This window comes from Microcebus murinus, chromosome 16 (genome assembly GCF_040939455.1).
Source record: "Microcebus murinus isolate Inina chromosome 16, M.murinus_Inina_mat1.0, whole genome shotgun sequence".
In the NCBI taxonomy this organism is placed as follows: Eukaryota; Metazoa; Chordata; class Mammalia; order Primates; family Cheirogaleidae; genus Microcebus; species Microcebus murinus.
This window is the reverse complement of record NC_134119.1, coordinates 69,371,130-69,376,280: the sequence shown is the minus strand read 5'-3', so window position 1 is coordinate 69,376,280 and position 5,151 is coordinate 69,371,130. Positions and strand designations below refer to the sequence as shown.

Sequence of the window (5,151 nt, the reverse complement as noted above, 5' to 3'; positions counted from 1 at the left end):
ATATTTTACTCATCATGAATTGTTTCCTTGATTTCCATCTGTTAAAAAATTACATAAATTGTCTCAATCACTGAGAGTTTTCACAACCCCTAAAATTTTGCATCTAGCTCAAGAGTCTCAGTCACCTCTGGGTAATTCCATCCCTAAGGGACATGTAGGTACCTAAGAGGCCTGGATGGCAGGGCTGCTGGCCTAGAACTTGGGGTTTTCTTCTCTAGACCTTGGGTGGGCAAACTATACCCTAGTCAAAGTTCACCCACTGTCTGCCTTTTTAAATAAAGTTTTATTGAAACACAGCTAAACTCATCATTTACACCTGGTCTATGGCGACTTTCATGCTACAACAGCAGAGTTGAGTAACTGCAGCAGAGACTGTATAACCCACAGAACCAAACACATTTACCATCTGGTCTTTACAGAAAATGTTTCCTGGCCCCTGTTCTAACAGAGTTTGGGATGAGGGAGCATCTGGGCAAATAAGGGGGGACAGGGCAGTGATGGCTTTTGGACAATCCCTCCAGGTAGGGAAGGGGAGGTGAGAGGCAGGGAGATGAGATGGTCCAAGAAGAGAACCTGAGGCCTCAGCAATGAGAGGGGTCAGGATGGAGGGAGGGGACCAATGCTGGCTGTTCTTAGGGGATAAACAGGCAAGACATGGTGAACTTTTGGCATAGGGGAAGAAAGAAAGGACATACAGGAGGTAACTCTTCCAGTGTCCCTGGCCGTGGAAGAAGCAGAGGGGTTGGACTTCTGTGCTACTGGCACCATGGGGAATGCTGCAGTGGGCGGCAGCTTTTGGGTGGGAGGAGGAGATGAGGAGGCAACTTTGGCCATGCCAGCTGAGCAATACTGGAGGACATCCTGTGGGAGGTGTCCAGGCAGGAAGCTGGATGTGGACATACCCAGTAGCTTACCCGAGAGCCTGGGACCCTGACAGCGTCTGGCTCCTCCACACCTGTGTCCCCCACGCCCGCTGCTGCTCTTGCCGCCTTCCTCCTGCGGGACCTCACGCTGAGAGGACAGACCAGAGAGACTTAGTCTGGGCAGATGAGAGCACAGTAGGCAGGCTGACCCCAACTTTTTTCCTAGGAAGGGGCTGGAGTGGTGGCCATGGTGGGACAGGGGTTACCAGTCCCACAGATGCCAATTCTGAGAACACACCCACCAGCCTCCTGGATAAGGGGTCCGCAGATTGCCATAGACTAGGAGCCCCCAAAACAAGGGAGCTCATGAAATTCTCACAGTGCACTCCTCACCCCCTTCCTGCCCTTTCTTCAAGCTCATGCCCCATCCAGCTCCCTCTACCTCTGTCCACAGGGACTCTGCACCTGGCCTGCCCTCCCCCCAAGGTCAATGCTTACATGATGAAGATGACGCAGAAGGACAGGAAGACCAGGACTGTGGCTCCAGCTCCCCAGACAGCCCCCAGCGTCCCCCCCGAGACAGGCTGCACTGTGCCTGCAGATGCAGGAGAGCAACTCTGGTGACTCACCTGCAAGTGCTGGGTCTCTCCTCCTCCCACCCCTGTAGGGCCCTGGGCTCCTACTCCCCTTCCCCATCTCAGAGGCAAGGAACAAGGACGGGAGAGAGGAGGTGGGGAGGCTGCTGGTGGGACCAGTGACACATGGAAGTGCTGCTGCAGCCTTTAAAAATTTAGAAATTTTGTTCATCATTGATTTTACTGTGTTCAACTTATTGTTTTAAAAAAAATCATTGCATAGCAATATTACTTCCCTTGATTGGTGACTGGTTTGTCCTTATGTCTTCTGAAATTTTGTACCCAAGTTGAATTCCTGATGTGTCTCACCCTAGTCCCAGCCCTGCGGAGCAAGGACCTTCTCTCCCCAAACACCCCTGTCCAGCCCCAGCCCCTCCCCCCCAGGTCCACTTCTGCCCCTCGCCCCACCCCAGGCCCCTTGCCAGGCAGGAAGAGGACAGTGGTGCTCTGAGTCACAAGGAAGTTCCAGGCCTCACAGCTGAGCCTCCCTTTAGGTTAAGGGATTGCTGGGTGGACTCCAAAGTTGGGGCAGGTGTTCTTCTCTATTTCTCCCCGACCCACCTGGGTCCTCAGTCTGCAGGGAGAGGCTCAGGGAGACGTGCTGGGAGCCCAGAGGGTTCTGAGCTTGGCAGGTGAATTCTCCTTCATCCCTGAGGTGCACTCGAGGCAGCTCCAGCACCCCAGGGCCCAAGGGCTGGGAGGGGTTGAGGGTGAGTCTCCCCCAGGTCCAGGTGATCCTGGCAGGGGGGTTGCTGTTGACAGCGCAGACCAGACGCAGGGACTGGCCTTCCAGGACTGACACAGATGAGCCGTTCCCAAGCCCAGTGACTTCTGCAGAGTAACAGACAGAAGGTCAGAGAGACAGAGAGATCTGCAGACAGGAAGGAAGGACAGAGAAAGGCCCTGCTGAGGGGAAGACACATACGGAGAGTGCAGTGGAGGCAAACACACACGTTGACCAATCCCTGTTGGGAATGTAACGTGTACACCCTTTATACAGAAACACTTGGCCATATTTCTCAAAATTAAAGAAAACTTAGGACCCATTTATTATTTGTAAGAATTTATCCCACAAACATACACACAAGTGTGAAAGGAGATAGAAGATATTCCTTGCAATGTGTCTACTGATAAGATAAAATAACGCCATGACTTTCCATTGGCATAAGATGTATCTAGACTCAGGGTAAATCCATGCAGGGGGACACCACACAGTCACACAGGACCATGGGGATGGCTGCACTACGGATGTCAAACCACCTCTGAGGTCCTGCAGGTGAACAGACCAAGGCTCTAGCAGCCTGGGGGACCCTGGTGGGTTCTGGGGAGGGGACAGGCCTCTGAGGACTCACCCTGCTGTGCATTTGGAATTGTCACCCATGTGACCGTATCACCCACTCAGAATTAGGTAAACACTTGGGGGAAAAAACAGACAAGGCTGAAGGAGTGTTCAGGAGACGAATGACAAGGGTCTTGGAGGCCAGTTCTGCTGTGTGACTGTCACCCTGTCCTTGTGGGCCGAGGGGGTGAGAAGGTGTCTTAGGGGAGGAAGGGGCCCTGGGTCACCAGAAGGAGGTCTCAGGTGACCAGGTGAGTCCAGGATGAGAAGGACGCACCTGCCCTGACTGAAGAGGCCCAGCTCCCACAGCCCAGGGAGGGCCCGTCCTACCTGAGCCGTTTCCATGGAAGACAGTCACGGTCAGGTTCTGAGGAGAGTCTGGGGCAGACACACATGGCAGCCCTAAGTCACTGCTGAGGGCTGGGTGGACGCTGCCTCTGTCCCCAGGAGCCACGTAAGGGGGGAGGGGGAACCCAGCATCCTCCTAACATTCCCCAATAAGACCCAGGTCCCAGCACCCCGTGTGCAGCCCTGACCCCAACCGCTGGACTGGGGACCCCAGCAGGACCCCAGGATTCCCAGCCCAGCTCTCACAGGACACGTTGAGATGGACGGTCCTCGTCGTGGTCACACCGGCCCCAGGCAAGGTCACCTGGCAGGTGAGGCTGGTGCCGTGGTCCTGGGGCTGAGGGACGAGGGTGAGCACTGAGGAGCGGCCGATGGTGGGGCCCTGGGGAGCCACGGAAGCCCCCTCCCAGGAGATATGGGGGCGCGTCCCCTGCTCACAGGCCCAGGGCACAGAGCAGGTCAGGGTGCTGGGGCGGCCACACTCCAGGGTCTCCGGGAGGAGGATGTCGGGCGTGTGGGTCAGGGCTGGGGAGGAGAGGGGGACACGCAGGGTCAGGAGGGAGGGTCCAACGTGGGGCCCTGAGAGGACTCAGGCTCTGGTCCAGCTCCTGCCCTGAGCCCCACAGGCTTCACCCCCAGCCCCTCCCAGCACGGGGTCCCAGCCCTGCCCCGCCCTGCAGCGCCCACCACCTCCCCCTCTGGACACTCCTGGAGCCGGAGCCTTACCTGTCACCTGCACAACCAGCTTGTTTTGTTCATAGTTCCATTTCATCAATCCACGCTCCACCCGAAAAAAGTATGACCCCTCGACCCTCATTGTGGCGTCTCTGATGCTCAGGGAGCAGTCATTCCTCCTAAGATCCCCTAAGAGGTGGAATCGGCCCCGGGTCTCCTCCTGCACTTTCCTAGCTGGGTTGTTTGTGACCACGGGAGCATCCCTCTCCACACTGGCCCCTTCCCGGAACCAGTAGCCATGAATAGGGTCAGAGTCCCTCCAGTGGTACAGAGGGCAGGGGAAGGAGCAGGGCACACGGACACACAGGCCCTCCTGCACCGTCACCACACTCTGCACTTGCAGCCTGTACCCTCCCCATCCCTCCACCCCCGCCGTCCCCCAAAGCAGGGCCAGTAGCAGCAGCATGTCGGGTCTCAGGTGCCAGGGACGCCGGGGACAGTCTGCTCCTCGGGGTTCTTCTCTCGGGAACTGAGAGCTGCAGGACTTAGAGGAGGCCCCACAGGAAGATGGGGGCGAGGTCAGAACCGTGACCCTCCTCAGCGGAGGAACGTCACAGGCTGACACTGTCAGGGCCAGGGCAGGACTTAGAGATCAATTGTCACCACCGACATCCACTCCTGGGGACCCTGTGCCCAGACGGGTGACAGTCACCCAAGTTCCCACCCCATGCAGCCCCCAACCACATCCCCTGCCTCCCTATCAAAGTCCTTCCACTCAGGGGACATTTTCTGGAAGGTCATAATGGGTCCCATCTGGCGGGTCCCCGGAGTCACAGTTTGGGGGGTCTGGGGTGGGGCTGAGGGACATGGCCTTGGTGGAGGCCCAGGCGGGGTGGGCAGCAGCCTCCTCCCCTCCTGCAGCCACGTGTGGCCGTCCCCTCTCTGCACATGGGGGTCAGCACAGCAGACCCGGGCGCTGTCCTCATGGAGTCACCGTCCAGCTGGGGAAACATGAGGTCTCCCGGCACCTGGAGCCCCTCACGACAGCAGCTGGGACTCTGTGAATATGGGTGTTTTGTGTGTTTCAAAGCTCCATGAGTAGATGCACACATATTTAGAATTTGTTTCTTATTCTGATGGTTAAAACTTTGATCTTTATAAAGTTTCCTTTCATCGTCGGTGCTGAAGCACTTTGCCTTGGGACTCATTCATCAATATTAGGAAAGTGCCACCAACTGTCTTTTGTTTATTGCTTGCATAGTGTCGGCATTTGTCATCTTAAATGTTAACC

At 56.4% G+C, this 5,151-nt stretch overlaps 1 pseudogene; it reads right to left on the bottom strand.

Annotated features, from left to right (window-relative positions):
- Positions 1–310: 310 nt before the first annotated feature.
- Positions 311–4,326, bottom strand: LOC109729962 (sialic acid-binding Ig-like lectin 13; annotated as a pseudogene).
- Between the last annotated feature and the right edge of the window lie 825 nt (positions 4,327–5,151).